Here is a 21,920-nt window from a genome sequence, read left to right as displayed (position 1 = left end):
GTTTGGGGGCCCCCTATGTACAGCTAATTTCCTTTGGGCTAAAGAGTGGGAAGATTCTTGGCACGTTGATCCCTCAGCTGCTCCTCTGCCTCAGCTAAGTTGACAACACTCTAGAACAAAATAAAGAGAAATAACAACAGCCCCCAAGCAAGTTCTCCTTTCCTCATTTTTATTTTCCTCATTTTCATTGCAGGGGTCATCCGATGAAGCTGATTGGCAGGAGATTACGGATGGAGAAAAGGAAAGACATTCTTCAGACTGTGTATCATTAATCTAAGGAATTCAGTGTGCAGGACATACACTTTGCATTCAAAATGTTCTAGGTTCAATTTCTAGCTGCAAGGTTCTTGGGTAGCAGAGCTGGGAAGGGGCTTCGAGAGCTGCTGCCAGTCAGAATAGACAATACTGGACTAGGTGGACCAAAGTTCTGACTCAGTGCAAGGCAGCTTTGCATGCAGAAATTGCCAGGTCCTTGAGTTCTCTACAGCTGGTGTCATCCTTGGCTGGCCCATGGCTCCTGCCTCTCTTCCTCTCTCAGTATCAGTGGAGGGCCAGCTTATCTGAAAACCCGTCTCATGAGACTACAGCTTCTGAGACTCTCTCTCTCTCCCTCCCTCTCCCCCCCCGCCCCCAATGATGTGGTCCCTTGCAGTTACAGTATGCTTAAACTGGCTCCGCTGTCCCTCACTGTGAATCTTGTCATTCTGGCCAGACTCTGAGAACTATTTTTACAACGGCACTTGCTGTCCCTTTTCATTATCAGTGAAAAGTGATAATGAAAAGGGATGAGAAAGTAAGCACTGGCTGGCAGATGGTTTTAAAAACTCTAATCTGCATTTGACCAGTTTGTGAACCAAAATATAATGGAGGCGCTTTTTCAAATGTATTTTCTTTACTCTCCTTTCAATTCTTCCATTATATAACTCATGGCAGCATACATGGGGTTCCCAGGTTAGTCTCCCAGCAGAGTTGGAAAATGGTCCTCTCTTATAGGGATATCAATGTAAGCAGTACAAATAAAATTGTGTGTGTGTGTGTGTGTGTGTGTGTAGTTGCAAGTAGTTTGAGCTTAAAGAAACAAAAGGAACCAATATCAAGATGCTAGAGCAAGGTTTGAAAGCTATGGACATAAAGGAGGCATGGCCACAGATGCTCTTACTCAGAGATTAAGCACAAGGTATTGCAGAAGGCAGGCAAGTGCGGGGCAGCATTCGCCTCCACCCACATGCTGAGTGTCAAATGTGTCCTTCAGTGGCTCCTGCTTTTTAAAAATAATGTTCTGCCTCTTTCTCAATAGCAAATGTTGCCTGCCTAGAGTTAAGTCATAGTAAGTTCAGAATAAAACAGCAGCAAACCTGGATATAATTGAAACATATAGAACGTCAGTATTCATTCTTCGCCTCTCTGAGCGTTGGGGTGGTTCAAAGTGAGCGACCCTGTCTGCCGGCTCAGATGGTCGTGTCACTGGCATCACTCTGATTCCGGTTTCTAAATTTTATTTCAGTTGGGTTAGGGTGCAGGAAGTATTACGTGTATCGCTGCAGGGTTGAGTTGTAATGGATTTTTGTGTCAGGCAGACCCTTGAGTGTGGTAGTTATATGAGAAGGAGCAGGGAAAAAGAGCAGAACAGAAATATAAAAGGTGTGTACAAGCCATAACTATTACAAGGGGGGGGGAATCAATTTCTCATTGACTTCATAATGATATGGTTTGGCCTCAAACCATTTGCAGTGATAGGATTTGCAGTGTTAGAGGTAGAGAAGTTAATAAGTCCCCCAAGGTTAAGTGCTTTGTCTTTCTTTTCAAAATTAATCTGGACTAATTACTGTCCTGGGGTCTGTCCCCAGCAATTTGAATGGGGGTTTGAATCAGCGTCTCATTGGTGGACTTGCAGTGGAAGAGAAAGGAATGCCCACTCTTTTGCCTCTCTGAGTGAATACAAAAGAAAGTTAAAGTGTGCACTTTTTTCAATACATAAATACAGTTAGTATATTCGGCGGGGGGCGGGGGGAGGTTCATATTCTAGAAGCTAGAGGCATTTATTAAATGTGTCATAATCAACAGGGCCTTTCTTGGATGCTTCATTACAGAGAAATTAAAGGATCAAGACTGCAAATTCCCCAGTTTACAATAAACCCTGATATGCAAACGGCGCACTGCAGGATGCTAATTTTATTTTCTCAAGGCACACAACACAGCAGGAAGGCAACCGTTCATGAAAAAGAAAATGAGTTAATTGGCATAAAATACAAACCTTTCCCTTCTGGAAAGGAAGTCCTGGCCAATATCACATGGTATGTTGCACCCTCATGAACACAATTGATCCACTCCACTCCCTTCCTGTCCTTGGAGAAGCACTGAGTATTTCCATCAAGCATCCCTGTGGTTTTAAAAATATATATTCATATTTTAATAATGGCTTACATTCTATGCAGTGAGCCCCAAATCCAAGGGAGAGGCTCACTCACTCCTTCTGTGGCACTTTGAACCCTACCTTCAGTATCCAGCAAGTGCTTTCTAGAAGAGATGGTAGCTCACATTCATGCGATATAAACAAAAACTGACACATCACAGTCATGTGTTATTTACTCTGACATTCATAGGAACATAGGAACAGAGGACGCTGCCATATACTGAGTCAGACCATTGGTCTATCTAGCTCAGTATTGTCTTCACGGACTGGCAGCGGCTTCTCCAAGGTTGTAGGCAGGAGTCTCTCTCAGCCCTATCTTGGAGAGGACGAGCAAGAGTGTCCTAAAATCACCTGCAAACAGAAAGTTAGTGAGCTAGGCAAAACATTCAGGGAAACCCACTCACATTTCTTAAAAGAGTGTGTGGTAGCCAAAAGAGTGTGGCAGGAAGTAAACAAGCTGTTAGAGTGGCCTGATTTGGAAAAACAGACTTGGGAAGAACTAACGTCAGGTTTGAGCGATAGAACCTCTTTTCGAGGTCCCAGAAAGAAACCTTCAAGGAAACGGGATGGAATGGGTGCCCTCATACTAGGGAATTGGAATGTTCCCCTTCCTGTAATCAGGTTAGTAAACCTGTATGTCGTTTATGCAATGCTCCTGCATAGGAATAAGGAGGGAAGACACGACCAAGAGGTTCACGCAGATGAGACAGGTTATGTGCAAAAAGACAAGAGTATCTCTTCTAAACAGCAATGGGACAAATTATGGAAATGGATGTTGGACGTAAACCACCCCCCCCCGATTACCTGATGTGCCTTGTAATCCCCCACCCCCGAGTTACATATACTTCATAACCTTGTGGGTTTCCAAATCCTTGTGTGTAAATCTTTGTAGATATATCATGTACAAACAACCACTTTGTATATAATTGTGCTTTGGCAACGTACTGTATGCTTTGGTAATTTGTTGGTTCAATTAAAAAATCTTGTCCTATAAAAAAATCTTGTCCTATCTTGGAGATGCTAGGGAGGGAACTTGGAACCTTCTGCTCTTTCCAGAATGGCTCCATCCCCTGAGGGGAATATCTTACAGTGCTCACACTTATAGTCTCCCTTTCATGTGCAACCAGGGTGGACCCTGCTTAGCTAAGGTAGAATACAGTGGAAGAATAATGTTACATTTAAATAAATAGCTTCAATCAATCAATCAGTCAATCGCTTCAAATGATACTGTTGCATGTTCAATTACACTTAATGCATTTTACTTATAATAGGAGGACTTCTACCTATCAGCAGGAGTACACTTGGTTGTTTGGATGACATCACAGAAAAAAGACATGGAACAACTCCTCATGTCCTCACGTCCTCAGTTTGGCAGCTCTCCGTTCTGCAGTAACACCCCCATGCTCAAAATTAGGAGTCAGCTTGAGCAGCTGTTCAGCTGGCACTCGACTCATAGTGGTCACTGTTAGCAGTACAGATTTGTTCCCTTAAAAAGTGTTCCATGGAAACATTTACTGCCAAGATCTGGGTGCTGTAGTACAGTTAGTATGTAGGCATGGCTTATCCTTTCCACTGACCAGGCTTCTGTACTTCAGGTTCTGTTGATGACATGACACAGAAAGAGTCCTGCTGGAATCACTGGATCAGACCGAAGGTCCATCAAGTTCAGCTTTTTGTTTTTCATAGTGGACTGGAAATGCCTCTGGAAAGTCCCAAGTAGGGCATGAAGGCAATAGCTCTCCCCAGCTCTTGTCTTCCACAAAACTGGTATTCAGAGGTATTCTTCTCCTGAACACAGAGGTTCTGAGAAATAACAAACAAATAAGATGGAACCCTGTCCCCAAAGGGCTCACAATCTAAAAAGAAACTCAAGAAAGATAACAGCAACAGTCACTGGAGGTACTGTGCTGGGGATGGATAGGGCCAGTTACTCTCCCCCTGCTAAATAAAGAGAATCACCACATTAAAAGGTGCCTCTTTGCCAAGTTAGCAGGGGTAATTTATGCATTGAGTGAAGAACTTTCCCCTGTCTATCCTGAATCACCGGCTTATCAGTTACAGTAGATGACTCCAAGTTCTGGTACTATCCTAAGAGAGAGGGAGAAAAACTTCTCGGTTTTCACCAAGTCCATACCATGCATATTTTTAGAATCCTCTATCAAAAATCAAAACTTTCTGCAGACGCAGAATTACTTCAAACAGAGGTTGACATACTGCACAACTTTACATTCACCTTGTAACATTGTGTTTGCGCACTTGTACAAGTGTTGTAATGTACCACTCAGAAGTTTGTGGAATATAGGCCTGGAATATAGGCCTGTGTCTGATTTCATTTTATATTAAGAAATGAAATCACACCTGAACTCTGGGTGAACTGCCTGCTCTGCCTCTGGGTGAACTGCCTGCTCTGCGAAGGGAGAGGCATTCCAGCATTGCATTGTGAACTGGATACTTAAGAAAACACAAAGGGCCGGGCCTGAACTATATCAATATGCTAAAATGCAACTGACCACCAGATAATGTCTGTGGAAAAGGCCAGGGGCTGAACTCCTCTTTTCTGTTGCAAGAAATCTATGTTAATCATTGTCAATGATGGCTCTGCTATGCCCAAAAGGGATCATTCAGTTGCTGTCTATAGAAATTCCACCCTAGGAGAACACCTGTAGATTTAGTCTTTCTACTAACACTTGTCCCCCCCCCCTTCCTAAGCGCACAGTTTACAGAAGATGAGATTCAGATTTCTCTGAATCTGGCCAATATCCTGAATAATTAAAAAGACATTGTCCAGAAGGTAGCAGCAAGTTGTCACCTTTTTGAGGACCCAGGAAAAGATGAGATCTGAATAGATTCTTTGAATAGATCAAAGGAAAATATACTATAAAGAATGAGGCTACTAGACAGAGAGTCAGCAGTGCTTATGCCTACGGGCAGTCCTGCTCACACAAGCCATCCCAGAGTTTGCTGCTAAGCTGCAGGGCAACAAGCGGGAACTCTATCCATGGACAGGAACTGTCTGTGACTTCTACTGCGTAGTGAGAAGTCAAGACTAGCCATGGTACTCTGGCTCTCAGCCGTGATCTGAGCAACTGCAAACGCTCCTGTCTCCTGCCAAAGGCCTCGCTCCTTCCTCTGAAAGATCATGCGCTCTCAAGTCTCTTCCTGGTAAATATGCTGCCTCTACAAGCCTGGAATTCCTTGATCCCTTCCCCTTCTCCTGCTCCCTTCCCTCGTCCCCCTACTAATTCCTGAATCTTCCCCAAACCATGCCAGCCCTCAGTCTACCTCCCCCACCACACTTTTCTGCCTGTATCTGAATTGTATTAGGCTTTAGGAAGATTTAATGCATGCACATATGTTAGTTAGGCACATTACACTACACCTTGAATCGGAAACATGTTCTTAATGTGGATTATTTTGTCCTGATGAGCAACTCTTTATAATAAAGCCCATTGAACTTTCTGAGTGTGTCTCTCTCTATCTCTGTTTGTGCGCCCAGATCCTACATGGTCACCATCTCCAAGAACCAACTCAGTTTGTGTAAGATGTGACTTTGCCTCTTTCCCTCTGAGCATGTACAGAGTGCGAAACCAGGTATAGTTCACAACAGTGTGGGATTTGAAACAATAATTGGAAATCATGGCCATATCATTGTACGATTCTGTTTGTGCCATTTTTGCACTTGCACTATTGTGTAAATGCAATGTTACAAGGTGAACATACAGTTATGCAGTATGTCAGCCACCAAGTGGAGTACAGATACAATTTCCTATGTGACGGTATCATCCCAGAAAGAGGAAGGGGGAAAGTAACTTCTTTTTAACCTCCCCTCCATTTTGTCAGAATGGAGAATCAAATGGTTAAAGGGGACAAAAGTGGACAGAGATGACAAGATTTGAAAAAAGGGGTGACTGGAAGGGCTACCTGGCAGTAGAATGCACTGATAAAACCACTAAGGCTGCTGCTATGGTGAGCTTAGACAGGAAACTAGTGTGAGTGTTATTTCTCTGAAGTCTGATGAGACTGACAATCATACCTCCTTAATAAGCCTAGACCTTTCATATGGCACATTCTAAATGCCATCTGTCTCACAGAGGTTTTATATTTCATTTCACTTGCATTGATTTAGAACTTCAGGAAATGGAATCATTCAAAAATGTTCTGCAAGAAAATCTTGATTGTGTTATGCTTTATTGTCAGTGCATCACAGAATTCGGTCAGTTATTAACACAGTGAAGGAAAGCAGGACCGCGGTTGCACACTTTGCATCTCGTAGAAAATAATTGTCTCATTCACCATCACCTTTTAGGTGCAGCAGATTGGTTAAGGTCATATGCAAGGACAGATTCAATCAGGGTAAGTGTACATCAATTTATGTGCAACCAAGCATTGACCAATTATTCTTTCTTGGTGAATAATCGCACTCTAAAATCGCTGCCTGCCTCTTTTTGAAGGGGAAAAAAGAGACAAAGCAGCGGGCCAGAGAAGCTAACCAAAAGAAAATATGAAAAAGAGAATCCCCTCAGAATCAGTCAGATTTAAAGCATTTATAGAAAAATTCAATCCGTTCAGTGACCTAACATACAGTAGTTGATCATAGTGCCTGAATGGAGGTAGGACTTCATTTGCTAGCTTCAATATTCTTTTTAAGGCCATTCAGTTAGGTTATTAATTTGTAGGTGTTACCTTTTGTTAACAGTTGCCTTTAGGCTTCCTTTCAAATACATGCAAGTAGCTTATTAAAACAGGACTTCTGAAACTTAATTGGTCTCTACAGTGTACTTAGCCTAATGTAGCAGCAGCCGGTGAGGGCAGTGCCAGGGGGTGGCGGCGAGAGGCACCTTTCAGGATTCCAGCGTTTAAGCAGCACCTGCAAGCTACCATGCTCCTCCTGCCGGTGGCGCTCTGCCCAGCATCTGGCGTTACAGCAGCGTAGCCCTGGTTTCTGAGCATGCACGGAGGTTCCATGCATGTGCAGAGACCAGGGCCATGCAGCTGCCCAACCGGATGCTGGGCGGAGTGCCCCCCCTTGGGATTGCAGGCGGTGTGCATGTGCGGCAGCCTGCAGATGCTGCCTAAACACTGGTAAGCACCTTATTAATCCTTAAAGGTGCCTCTTGTTGCCCACACAGCACTGCCCTCACCAACTGGCCTAAGGATGAATCCAATCCATTCCTTTCTTCAACAACTGGACCATGTAGTTGAGAATATTACAGAAGGATTAGACCAGGTTTTAATTTTTTTTCAAGTGGCCCCGACATGAAAAACAATAGGATATGAGATTATTACTGCCATGACTGCCACTAAGCATTCTACTAGGAGTTTGCAGAGCCGGTTCTATACAGAACCAGTTCAAATTCTAACTGGCCTGCCCTCTTAAAGGGGGAGGGGTGCCAGTTTGAGGCTGAACCAAACTGAGCCCAGTTCGAATTAAACCAGTTAGAACTGGTTTGATGGTTGGGATGGCCCGGTGGCTGCCATTTTCTCAACTTAATTTACAGGTTTTCCCAATTGCTCATTGGTTTTCTGCCACTGCCTTCTGATTGGCTAGCAATCTCCTTTATCCTGGTTGGCTTGTTGTCATTCAGATCTTTGTGTTGCCAGAGGAACTCTGCCCCCATTGGCTACAGGGGAGGGATGATGGAGAGGGGAACAAAAAAAGAGAGACTTTCAAAGTGGATTTAAAGCTAGGCAGTGCCTGCCTGACGTTACTCTGCCTCTGGCTTCTGGAGAGAGAGAGTCTTGCCTTGCTGCTTTGGTGTTGCTGCTGCTGCTGCCTGTTCCCCTTGTTGCCTTGCTCTGTTGCTGGTCTGGACCCCTGGAGCCTTTCCCTGCTTGGAAACCTTCCCTGCTGAACCCATGCTCTTGTGGATTATCTTGCTGTTTTTCGACCCCCACTGTGCTGTTGAGTGCCAGCGTGTGCTTGGTCTAATCGCCTGGAGCCCCCGGCCAGACACAGCCAAGGAGAAGACAACTTTGGTGAGTGAGCCCATAACTTTCATTTAAATAGGGCCTAATGTGGGGGAAGGGATCCAGGTTGGTAGGTACCAGGAGGGTGCTAGAATAGGGCTAGGGCTTAAAATAAAGCCCCCAGGGGAAAAGCGCCTCCATGAAGATGCCGACCAAGGCCTGGACCAGAGTGGCAGGCAGAGGGAGGGGTGAGAATGCTGGTTGGGGTGGTGGGGTGGGTGAGGGTGGTAAGAGAAGTAGCCACCCACCCCCCAAGTCTTCGGTCCTGCCAAGACCTTTGTGCACAGGTTCTCCTTTCCAGATGTGCCTGGCCCTGCAGCTGAGGTAGAAGGTGGGAGGGGTGGGGGTGGGGACTCCCCTGTCAGGGAAGAAGCTCTTCCCTTGGTGGGAGTGGAGGAGGTGGTGTTGATGGCTGCTAGCCCAGCCATCCCCTCTCTCCATCCTCCTCCCCATTAATCCCCCTTCTCAGTGTGACCCATGCCCAGTCTGAAACCAAGGAAGATCAGGAGGAAGGTATTCCTGTTGAGCCTGGACTTTCTTGGTCCCAGATGGGGGGCAGTGGTAGCCAACCAGCAGACCCATTAGTACTGCCAGCACCCAAATGGTCCAGGACCGGTGGCAGCACTGGATGGCACCGACCACTCTGAGAGATGCCAAGGTGAGCCTATATATGCTGCCTCCACCCACTGCAGGGCACAGGTCAAGAGAGAGCTGGTCTTGTGGTAGCAAGCATGACTTGTCCCCTTAAGCTAAGCAGGATCCACCCTGGCTGCATACGAAAGGGAGACTAGAAGTGTGAGCACTGTAAGATATTCCCCTTAGGGGATGGAGCCATTCTGGGAAGAGCATCTAGGCTCCAAGTTCCTTCCCTGGCTTCTCCAAGATAGGGCTGAGAGAGATTCCTGCCTGCAACCTTGGAGAAGCTGCTGCCAGTCTGTGTAGACAATACTGAGCGAGATGGACCTATGGTCTGACTCAGTATATGGCAGCTTCCTATGCTCCTATGTCAGCAGAGAAAAGGATACCAAGCATCTGGGGATGTCATCGATGCGGAGGCACATCAAACAGTGTCATCTGGGCATCCTTGCTGATAGTGTTAAGCTGCCTGCTGTGCCCTCAATTAGTGGAGGCAAGGCATGTGCTCCTGCTGCTGCTCTCAAGCAGGGGGCATTGCCAGTTGTGCAGTGGGTGCAGTCATTGGGCAAGTGGTCTGGTCACCAGTGTTCCCTCTTAGGCATGCACACATGCCTGCGCTCACAAGTTTTTTGATGTCCGCTCAGTTAATCTTGGATCTCGCTCAGGTTGAATCAGGAAGAACCCATTCTGAATGCATGTATGCACACACTGCCTTGATACTCCCACCCAGAACAAAACCCATTCCGCTCATTCAGGTGGGGGAAAAAAAAAAGAGAGAACACTTCTGGTTGCCCGGAGGCATGTTTCGTTACCTGGGCTATTGGAGAGATGATGGTTCTGGATGACCAGAAATTCCAGTTAGTGAAGAATGCCAGCTTCTGCTGACTGTTCCAGCTGGTTGCCCCCAACTACCAGATCTGCTCACACACCACCTTCAGTAGGCGGGTGGTGCCTTCCCTGTACCAGGTGTGGAGTGAGCTTGTGTTGGGGCTGCTGCAGTCAGCAGGGCCTGACACCAGCCTGCATTTCACTTCAGATGTGTGGGGAACTCTTTCCTAACCCTCCAAGTTGACCTACTGACCCAGAAAAAATTCAAAAAATCATTTAAAATTTCCTGATTACCTGATTGCTTTGCAGGTTGGTTGGTAGATAGCATCCACCCTGCTCTACCATCCAAACTGTTTTGGTGTCCCTAGGCACTACCCGTGGGGAATAATGGGCTGTTCAAATCCCTATTATTCCCTGCTGCCGAACTAGTTTTAACAGTCTCAACCCCAGTTTGAAATCAAACCCGACCAGTAGTCAGTTCGATAGAACTGGTACTTGAACCAGTGGCCCTGGTTCAAATCCAGTTTGAATTCGAACCAAACCATGGCAACCGGTTCTGTGCACACCCCTACATTCTACTAACAGCCTTTGGCATGGGGCCAGTTTCAGTTTCTTCGTTTGTGTGCATTTGAAACCCAGGAAGAAAAATCACTGGCTGACATTCTGTGCAGCTTCCTACAGTTGGTGTGAGCACTACAGGAGCTGCTGCATACTCTTTTTGAAAAGGTGTTCACGCAATTGTGCAATAACTCTCTTGCATGAATGCTAGCACACAGCATCCCCCATGGTTCTAATAATGCTCATGGGAAGCTGTACAAAATGGCTGATATCCTGACCAGCACAGAGAGATCACAATGAGAGCTGCCTCCTCATAATGGGAAGCTGCTCTTAATGGCAGTCAGAGAGCTTCCCCATTACCACTGTCCCCACAGCAGGGGGAGTGGGGGAGGGATTCTCAGAAATTTCTGCCTGTGAAAGTGCTTTGTGTCTTCTGAAATATACAGTATGTCCCTGAGGACTGTGTGGCTCTCAGAGACATATTGTTGGAAAACACAGGGTACTGGAGGCAGAAAAGACTGCTGAAAATCACTCCACCCCCACCACCCCCATGTGCAGGCACAGTAGTCAGGAAGTTCTCCATAGCATGGACATGTCTTTCTGATGCATAAACACTGCCTTAGTCAGTATGTCAGCCACTCTGTGTGTTTATATGTGTGATCTGGAGAGCAAAAGAGTGGAGAAAGAGCTTATATACCCCCTCCACTTCTTTACTCTCACTTAACACCTTTACTGATTCAAAATGGGCCATCAGGCTACCATTATCAGTGCAACAAGTAGTTTGGGCTAAAGTCTCCCCCCCCCCCTGAATTTCTGGAAGTTGACAAGTATGCAGTTATAGTCTCTTGCCATCAGGAGTCAGGCATCAGATGTTGGGGTCCATGAGTTGTCAGTCTGAGGGGCCATGAACAGGTAACATGGTCAAGGGCAGCCATGGGTTAAATTCCAGCCCCTCACCCTCACCCCAAATGCCACAACTGTTGGAAGGTTTTTTGTACTCTACCTCCCTAACATTCGTACGAGTCTATAAGAGTGGAGTTTGTTTGGAAGAACTCCCCAGCACCTGCCACACACTTAGCTGTGTAGCCAACACTATTCCAAAGACTTAGGATAGTGTTGTGTTGCAATACACTATGTATTGCAGATTATGTTATAATTTTACACCATAACCCCAAATAAGTGAATAGTTACAAAATGGCAGCAGGTGTTTTGTAAAGGACAAATATAGACCTGGAGACATAATTCAAGCTTGGGCTTGCTCTCTGAGGTAGACCTGGACAACCTGTGACTCACCAAGCCAAGCAGAAACCACTCGTTTCATGCTGGCAATAATTATGTCATTTGTCCTATAATGGTTAAAGGCCAATCAAGGCTCCCTATGATTAATGAAACACATAATGAAACTACATGTGTATGTTGTTCGTCACTGTGATGGTATGCACAATGAGTACAAACCAATTGCCATTAAAAAGTGATATGCATGTAAAAAGAGTGAAAATAGCCCTGAATCACAGCCAAGGAGGACCCAGTAGCATAACACATTAAGAAACTGCTGATCGTCTCTGGCAAGACTGGAGAAAGAGCATGCTGCCACCATCATAACTGTGCAGGAGCTACAGGCGGCATCCTCTCAGTAACTTCTGCTGTTTGATAGAAATGCTGAACATAAAATGTGACAGACTACGTACATCAATATATGTCCCCATATAGCCCTTTGGGTGCTCTGAGGGAAGCAATAGCTGCACTTAAGGAGACAAAAGATCATTGAAATGTCTTGCCACATTTTTCATAAAATGATAAATGGGAAGTAAAAGCTGATGAGCCACTAACTGGCTCCATTAAAAATATAGTCCTATCACCTCTCTCATCCATCCCCAAACAGAAGGTGACACCGTATGCTGGCAACTCATCTAAGTAAAAATTTGATGAGAAAATTAATTTAAATTGGCTTAGTTGCAATGTTCACAGTGCAGTTTCGCAGCATCTGATTTAACTTTAATAAGGGAAATCAGAATTTTATGTCCGTTAATTAATGTGTTAATGAGTTTAATCAACATACAGCTCTGCAAGGCTATCTAAGTTGCCCTACACCTCATTTCAGGACAAAATATAAATGAAGTTCCATTACCTGAAGGAATGGAATTTACCCCTGAAATATTTTGATATTATTGTGCTGATTATATAAATAAACATATATTAAACTGTTTTATTTTGTTTTTTAAAACTTCACAGCTGTTGTAGATAATGGACATGTTCTTTAAATTCTTTAAATAAGGGGATGTAATCCTGTCTCATTATAAATCTGCTTCATGATCTGTTTGCTTAAAAGGAAAAAAGGGTAATGAACTCGCATTTTGTAATTTACCTGTTTTTACCCCTTCTTCTCCAATACCATATATTGTAAAAATGGCCGCATTCACACGTACACTATAATCACAGTTAACTCAGACGGGAGTTAAAGATCCTAACTCCAGTTCCTGCCACAAACATACAGCAAACTGCTGTTAGCCTTACTGGAGCCTAGCTGGGTCTGCCTGACCCGCGGACTGTGAGCTCACAATCTGAGTTGCCCACTTAACCACCAGGGAATCCAAGGGCCCCTGCTCTAGTGGGGCCCTGACTCTCTTTGTTGAAAAATAAGGGGGAGACCTGCTACTTCCCTCTCCCCAATTCCTCTACAGTCTTGCATGTACCCATATGTGATAGCATGGCCATGCACACAGCTGTGGGATGGGCCAACAGGACAGTACATTCAATCAAACTTTATGAATCCTGGGTCCAGTCCATCTGTGCACCATATGCAGATAAATAGGCACAGGGATTCACAGGAGAGGGCACTTTCCTCTGCTCCTCTCACCCCAGCTGGGTTGACTGCAGGGGCCACTGGTGACAGCGTAGCTGTGCATAGATGTGAATGGCCAGGCAGGGGGCTGGTTTCCAAGGCACTTTGGCTGCTGTCCCCAGGAGCAGGAAGGCAGTATCAGGGACACACCCCTGCCCACTGCTTCCCAACGCACAGCAATGCAGGTCTACTTTGAGCACCAATGGCTTGACACTCTCGTTGGTGGGTGTAGTCTGCATGGCCACAATTGTCATATTTTGATGAGCAGTAACCACAGCCTTGCTCATGAGTAGCCAGGGGTTGTGAACCCCCCCCCCCAAAGTGTCTGGGCCCAACTTCCCCACCCTTTCTTTTTAAAAAACAGAGCAGATCCCCCCCACACTCTTCCTCTATGTATGCCAGTATGCACTCGGAAGGCATCGAGATGCCCCCTTCCCCCTCACCCTGGTGTGTGCACGGTGTTGGTGGAAGGCTGAGCATGGGCACGGACCTGTCCACTCATTAATATCTCCTGGTTCCCAGTCTGCCCTCCCACCGTATGCAGATCTGCAGGCACAGGGATGGATGGGAGAGGGGAGCACCCCTGCTCTCTGGACAATGCTGGGAAGCGGGGTGGTCGTTCTGGAGTGCTGGAAATGGTACACCCATGCACATGGCCATGTGGGCAGGCAGGAGGCATGGGCTCACGGCAGCTTGCCTGTGGTCTCCAAGGCTAAGAATGTGTTCTCTGGAGTCGCACTCCCCGCTGCCAAGAGCCAGAACCCATCCTCACTCTATTAAGAGCACCCATGGCCTGACGCTCTCATGCGGGAGGTGGAGAAGGGGATGTTTTGCCATCTGGCATCATGACAGATTTGTCCAGGCAACTCACTTCGCTCTTCTCCACTCTGATGGACTTTCTCATGAGCTGTCTGGGGGTGGCCCTGTGGTCTGTCACTCTCATGCCTGGCCACTGAGCCCTGGGTCATGTGGCTGGATCCTTGAGAAAGGATCTCAGTTGACCCAACTGTTTTCAGTGACCAGCCCTGATCGTTAGCAAGCCTCTGGGGTCACAAGCCCCTGAGAAGGGATTCCCCCCCCCACCTTTCTGTGAAAAGAATATAACTTGTCTGCTCAGGAATCCCTTCTGGGTGGCAAAACCACATTTGTTGGCAGTGAAGCTTAGAGAAAACCTCAGGTTCCAATTGGAGCTTGGTGCAGCAAACTGGAGTTAACTTCAGACCCTTATCTGCGATTTTGCGCATTTGGGTGTATTACAGCTACAACCTCTGGCAGCTTTAACTGTGGTTAAAGTGTGAGCTGGGCCATTCTGCATAGATCTGTAGCTTCCTGCAATTCCATTTCAGGTTGAGTAAAAGTAAATTTCCTATCTGCAAAATGAGAAAGTTGAAGGATTCTTCTAGCAATCCAAAGCACGCTGGGTGCCCTTGAGTATTGATTTAAATCAATACTAAAAACTTGCAACCAGAAATTGGCTATTTGTACAAATTAATATGTGAAATTCAATCCTTCTCAGCTGGTTCTTGGCCTTTCATTCCTCCAGATGCTGCTGCTATGGTGACAGTACTGTAGAAGCCACAACTGATGGGATTGATCCGGTGTTTGATTCCTGAAAGTGCACAAATCAATACCGTCAGAGTGTTGATTCCGCATCTAGCAACTCTATGCTTAGTTGGCTTCTGGTCCACAGATTCCAGCTCTCAACTTCCCAAGTTAGTCCACTTCCTCTCCTCTCTCTAGGTTCTTTGTGAAGGTTTGCCCCATTTGTTTCCTGTTTTCTGCTTTTCACTCCACTTCCTCCTTTGTCACACTTCTCTGACTCATGAGCAGCCTCCCTATCATTCCTGTCCCCTCTTGCAGCTGGCTGTAGCCCTTCCTGACTTAAGCACTGTGAGATTTCTTAGAGCTGCCTCTCTCATTGGTCACTTCTTGTCTCAGTTCCTTGTCTCTTCTGCCCCCTTCATCAGTTCCCCTTTAAAGATGACACAGAGACTTGGAAAAGATTAGATATGGGAAGGTTTATTCATAATTTAATTCCATAAGCCTTTTAGAAATTGTGCTCAAACCCCACCAAAGTTGAGGCTCAGTTCATAACAGACTCATCTTCAGGCTTAGGCTGCCCTGTGACTAGCCCCACCTTATCATCAAAACTTGCTTTGCAACAGCATAAGCAATAATAGGAAGGGTGGATGACAAGCTTTCATCAGAGAGATCAGACCTCTAGAAAGGTCATAGGAATCAAAGGACCTACATTTCCCAAAGTTCCCATTGCTCAGGACATTGTTGTGAGTGTGTGCCGTAGTCTTCCTGTTACTGCTGTAGCACTAAGAAAGTTTGCGCAGGGGGTGGGGGTGGGGTGGGGAGGAAGAGGATGGCCAAGGAGCCTCCAGGCTTTAATGTTTTGCTGATATAACTGGAAGCATGTTGGGGCTGAACTTTGGGGAGGGGGGCATATATTTTCCCTTGGGGATGAGAATATATTGTTTTTCTCAAGTCCGTTCTGAATCAAATGAGGGGAAAGTTTGCCCATCACTACTTGCAACCATCTTTCCTTTATGCAATTCCTTAAGCTATTTTGCCTTTGGACTCTTTGCCCTTTATCTTCCCTGCCTCTCGGTACTTCTTCCCAATCTGTGTCATAATACCAGGTCAGGCAATATGTACCAGAGGCTTAACCACTACAAGCACAATACAATATGGATCCCAATACATTCTGTGGAACTTATGTGCACCTAACTACACTCCAATACATCTTTGTGGGGACACAGTGGAGAATCATTTGTACAACTGGACATGTCTTTGAAGTTTCAGATCACTGCCATTCACAAAGCTGAACTACATCCACTGATTTTTAAACTGAAAAGTAGTTTGACTCCAGCCATGTGGGTGCCTGCAATAGGAACTTCAAATACCTTCCCAGTAGTTGCACGTAGTTCCATGTATGCAGATAGCTTTCTAACATTAGAGGTGTGCTTTTGATTCTGAATATAAACTCCACAGAAAGTACTGGGATCCATATTGTATTGTACTTGGTCAAGCCTCTTGTACCAATTGATTCTGGTACTCTTTCCTAAGGGGGACCTTTGGGTTGCTAAACCAAGGTTCTGCCTTGGTTTGCATTTGGATGGTTGACTACATGTGAACAATGTAAGATATTCTCCTTAGAGGATGGGGCCATAGCTCAGTGGAAGAGCAGAAGGTCCCAGGTTCACTTCCAGGCATCTCCAGGTAGGACTGGGAGAGACTCCTGCTTGTAACTTTGGAGAGCTGCTGCCAGTCAGTGTAGACAATACTGAGCTAAATAGCCCAATGATCTGCCTTCATATAAGGCAGCTTCCTATATTTCTGTGTTCCTATACTTACAAAACTTAGCAATACACTAAAATGAATGGGTTGGACCCTACCACAAGAAGGAGTTTTGTTCATGGAAGTGTTTCAGTGAGCATAGAAGTAAATTTGGATTCAACCCAATGAAGTTTAGGGTGAACACCTGACTTACAAGTCAATGCATGATAATTTTTGCCCAAGCCAGAAGGAAATTGTCAGTGCTTCTCTGTGCATGTGCATTCTGGGATGGCAATACAATAACACGAATATGAAAAAAACTCATTGCTTTTTATTTTAAGTTAAAATATGAGCTAAAATTTAATGGGATCACTCAGGGACAGGTAGAGCTGCTGGGAAGGGGGACATCCAGTTATGGGGTGCCATCTCTGAACTAAGGCTTCATTATTTCCCAATCATTTCAGGTGCATTTCTGAGTCAATTCTTAAAAGAAACTGATTCATGCTAGAATACATGACAAATCCATTGGAGCAGAGATTCTCAACGTGTGGGTCCCCAGATGTAATTGGACTTCAACTCCCATAATTCCCATCCAAAGGCCACTGGGGCTGGGGATTATGGGAGTTGAAGTCCAATAACATCTGGGGACCCACACATTGAGAAACCCTGCATTGGAGGAATAAAGTTGACCCTGAATAGATAAGGGACATGTACAGCCACTTCTTTGTTCTCCTTCCTGACGTTTTACAAGTCTACTTTATTGCCTTGGATTTTATTTTGCTAAATAAAAGCGAGTAACAGTGTGCTCTGGGCCATTAATTGTAATGTCGAACATTTAGCAGACTACCATTTCAATGTGCATTCTGTGCAATAAACAAGGAGAATTATTCACTTCCTATAGATACTTTATATTGATAAAAACTCCTTAATGGGTCTCAAGCATTATAAAGTCATGTCACAAGAGCTTAAATAATTTGCCTAAAGTTATTTAAGTGATTTATTCTGGAGTCAAACTAATTCACATTTCTCACTGGTTCTTTTTTTACTACAGCTCTAATGGATATAAATCTGATCTTTATTGTTGCGTTTTGTTGGACTGAAGGTGCTCAGAAAAGATCTGTACATAACAGAAAACATTAACATACAGCCTTAAAGGCAGGCAGAATCTTCATACTTTAGAATCACCCCACTGAAGTCAGTTGAAATAAGGACTCAGAAGAGTGCAGCTAGTGTTTTTACAGCCACAGTGTAAAGCATTTTTTCAAAAGGCTAATAATTAAAACAACAATTCCAAGCAAATGTTGTATTTGGGTTTTATAATGCTTGACTCCTACTAGTGTTGTAACTGCTGCCAAGTGTCTGAGTCTGTCTTCAGATTTTCCTTCAAACCCTATGTTTCACATGTGCAGTTCCCCCAATGAGTTCCTGTGTCTGCTTTCTTTGACTTACGCCCATTATTTTCCCCTGGCTATGATCCCTGCTTTTGGGCATCTCAACCATACCATCTTTTTGGCATTCCTCAATCAGGCCCTTGCACCCCTGCAAAAATAGCTCTCTTTTTGGCCTGTTTTTGGCCCATGCTATCCTTCCACCATTGCTCACTGAGCCGCTCTGTTCTCTGCATCCACATGCTGGGTCTCTAGCCCATTTACCCTTGCACTGACTATATCCCACCATCATAACTATACTTGCAATATCGAACACATCATGTGTGGCTCTTTAACAGCAGACAATGCAGCTGTGTTTCTCCTCCTGCTTGTGGCTGGGCAAAGCAAAGGATCTGCTCCTTCTAGCACATGTACAGTTGTTCAGTTGTATCAGTTCCAGTTTGTGACTCCTAAGGAAGTGGACAAACTGCTTGGAAAGGTGCGGCCTACCACCTATTGTCTTGAACCCTGACCGACATGGCTTATACTATCTGGCAGGGGGTTGTTGTAGAAGACCTGGTTTTTGTCGTAAACCACCCAGAGACCTAAGTTTTGGATGGTATTAAAATATAATACATACATACATACATACTTCTCTGAGGGAGGGCAGGATGCCTCCTTGCCTTAAGAAGGCAATTATTAGACCACTTCTGAGGTAATTGAGAGGGTGGTGGCCTCTCAACTCCAGACAGTCTTGGAGGAAACCAATCATCTAGACCCATTTCAGACTGGCTTTCGGGCGGTCTATGGGGTGGAGACTGCCTTGGTCAGCCTGGTGGATGATCCCCAATTGGGAATTGACAGAGGAAATGTGACTCTGTTGGTCCTTTTGATCTCTTGACGGCTTTCGATACTACCGGCCATAGTATCCTTCTGAAATGTCTGAGGGGGTTGGGAGTGGGGGGCATGGCTTTGCAATGGTTCTACACCTACCTTTCGGGCAGGTTCCAGATGGTGTCCCTTGGAGACTGTTGTTCTTCAAAATCTAAATTTTTGTATGGTGTCCCTCAGGGCTCTATATTGTCTCTGATGTTGTTCAACATCTACATGAAACTGCTGGGAGAGATCAGATTTGGTGCAGGGTGCTATCAGTAAGCTGATAACACCCAAATCTATTTCTCCATGTCAACATCATCAGGAGAAGGCATAACCTCCCTAAATGCTTGCCTGAAGGTGGTGATGGGCTGGATGAGGGATAACAAACTGAGACTGAATCCAGATAAGTCATAAGAACATAAGAACAGCCCTGCTGGATCAGGCCCAAGGCCCATCTACTCCAGCATCCTGTTTCATGCAGCAGCCCATCAGATGCCACTGGAAGCCTACAGGCAGGAGTTGAGGGCATGCCTTCTATCCTGCTGTTAGTCCCCTGCAACTGGCACTCAGAGGCATCCTGCCTTTGTGGCTGGAGGTGGCCTTTAGCTCTCCAACTAGTAGTCAATGATAGACCTCTCCTCCATGAAGTTATCTAAACCCCTCTTAAAGCCATCTAGGTTGTTGGCTGTCACTACATCTTGTGGCAGAGAACTCCACAAGTTGATTATGTGTTGTGTGAAAAAGTACTTCCGTTTGTTGGTACTAGATTTCCTGGCAATCAATTTCATGGCATGACCCCTGGTTCTAGTGTTATGAGAGAGGGAGAAGGATTTCTCTCTATCCACTTTCTCCACACTATGCATGATTTTATAGACCTCTATCATGTCTCCCTGCAGCCGTCTTTTTTTCTAAACTAAAAAGTCCAGGTGTTGTAGCCTTGCCTCATAAGAAAGGTGCTTTAGGCCCCTGTTCATCTTGGTTGCCCTCTTCTGCACCTTTTCCAGTTCTACAATGTCCTTTTTTAGATGTGGTGACCAGAATTGTACGCAGTACTCCAGGTGTGGCCGCACCATAGTTTTGTATAAGGGCACTATAATATTAGCAGTTTTATTTTCAACCTCCTTCCTAATAATCCCAAGCATGGAATTGGCCTTTTTCACAGCTGCCGCACATTGAGTCGTCACTTTCAACGAGCTGTCCACCATGACCCCAAGATCCCTCTTCTGGTCAGTCACTGACAGCTCAGATCCCATCAGCATATACTTGAAGTTGGGGTTCTTCGTCCCACTGTGCATCACTTTACACTTGCCAACATTGAACCACATTTGCCACTTTGTCGCCCACTCCCCCAGTTTGGAGATATCCTTTTGAAGCTCCTCACAATCTGTTTTGGATTTCACTACCTGGAAGAGTTTGGTATCATCTGCAAATCTGGCCACCTCGCTGCTTACCCCTGCTTCTAGATCATTTGTGAATAAATTAAAAAGCACCGGTCTCAGTACAGGTCCCTGGGGGACCCCACTTCTTACTTCCCTCCATTGTGAAAACTCTCCAACCCTACCTTCGGTTTCCTGTCTTTCAACCAGTTAGCAATCCACACATGTACTTGTCCCCTTATCTCATGACTGCTAAGTTTCCTCAGGAGTCTTTGATGAGGAACTTTGTCAGAAGCTGTTACAAAGTTGGAGGCACTCATTGTGCAGGGTTCAAACTCAGGAGATGAGTTTGATCTGCCTGTTCTGGATGGGGTCACACTTCCCCGGAAGGAACAGGTATGCATTCTGGGGGTGTTTCTGGATCCAAGGCTCTCCCTGGTGCCCCAAGTTGAGGTGGTGGCTAGGGGTGCCTTCTGTCAGCTTCGGCTGATACGCCAGCTGCATCCATTTCTTGAGATGAACAACCTCAGAACCATGGTACATATGCTGGTAACCTCCAGACTAGAATACTGAAATGCGCTCTGTGTAGGACTGCCTTTGTATGTAGTCCGGAAACTATAGCTGGTTCAGATGCGGCAGCCAGGTTTGTCTCTGGGTCAACTTGGAGAGACCATTTTACTCCTGTATGGAAAGAGCTACACTGTCTGCCAATAAGATTCCAGGCAAAATACAAGGTGCTGGTTATAACTTATAAATCCCTAAATGGCTTGGGCCCTTGGTTTTTAAGAAAATGTCTTCTCCGTCATGAACCTCATCGCCCATTGAGATCATCCAGAGAAGTTCGTCTGCAATTTCCATCAGTTCTGGTGGCTACTTGATGACGGGCCTTCTCTGCTGCTGCCCCGAAGCTTTGGAATGCACTCCCTGCTGAAATAAGAGCTTCCCCATCTTTGACAATTTTTAAAAAATCTTCAAACATGCATCTGTTCATTAAATGCTGTTTTAATAGTTTTAGCATTGTTATAAAACTGTTTTAAAATTTTAAATTGTTGTAATGTTTTAACCTTTTTGTTGTCTATTTTAACTCATGTTTTTAATTTTTCCTGTTGTCATTTATTTCATTTTGTTGTAAACCACCCAGAGACATAAGTTTGGACAGTATAAAAATATGTTAAATAAATAAAGAAATTAGAGAATTGTGGGAGGAGTCAGATCATGGCTATGCATTATCTTTTCTTGGGGCAGAGCCTGTGGTGTAGCCAGGTTGCATGGTGTAGCCATGTTGCAGGCTGCCTGGGTGCAAAATCTGGAGCACACATCTGCTCCCCACTCATTGTTCTCTTTTTTGGTGGTTGTTTCCTGTCATGCCACCTCCTGCTGCACCACCAGGATGGGTTTTCCTTGTTTTCCTGCTGCTGCCCAGCATCATGCATGGCTTTCCACCCCACTGCTAATTTCTCATAGGAACACAGGAAGCTGCCATATACCAGATCAGACCATTGGTCCATCTAGCTCAGTATTGCCTACACAGACTAACAGTGGCTTCTTCAAGGTTGTAGGCAGGAGTCTCTCTCAGCCCTGTCTTGGAGATACCAGGGAGGGAACTTGGAACCTCAGATGCTTTTCCCAGAGCGACCCCATCCCCTAAGGGGAATATCTCACAGTGCTTACACCTGTAGTCTCCGATTCAAATACAAACCAGGGTGGGCCCTGCTTAGCCAAGGGAACAATTCATGGTTGCTACCACAAGACCAGCTCTCCTCCCTCAACTG

General features: G+C 45.3%; 1 long non-coding RNA gene across 2 annotated transcripts in view; it reads left to right on the top strand.

Annotated features, from left to right (window-relative positions):
* The first annotated feature begins 8,037 nt into the window (after positions 1-8,037).
* The window catches only part of LOC128339677 (uncharacterized), a 31,117-nt gene continuing 17,234 nt past the window's right edge, over positions 8,038-21,920 (top strand). The window contains exons 1-3 of one of the 2 annotated variants that reach the window (XR_008313161.1): positions 8,038-8,389; positions 14,788-14,956; positions 17,581-17,828. This is a non-coding gene — a long non-coding RNA (uncharacterized LOC128339677). Of the gene's footprint in view, positions 8,390-14,787; positions 14,957-17,580; positions 17,829-21,920 lie in introns of those variants that run through there. The other variant, XR_008313162.1, reaches the window with a different exon arrangement.

The sequence above is a fragment of the Hemicordylus capensis genome, chromosome 1 (genome assembly GCF_027244095.1).
Source record: "Hemicordylus capensis ecotype Gifberg chromosome 1, rHemCap1.1.pri, whole genome shotgun sequence".
Classification (NCBI taxonomy): Eukaryota; Metazoa; Chordata; class Lepidosauria; order Squamata; family Cordylidae; genus Hemicordylus; species Hemicordylus capensis.
The sequence above is the reverse complement of the archived record's forward strand: the minus strand, read 5'-3'. Positions and strand labels throughout refer to the sequence as shown.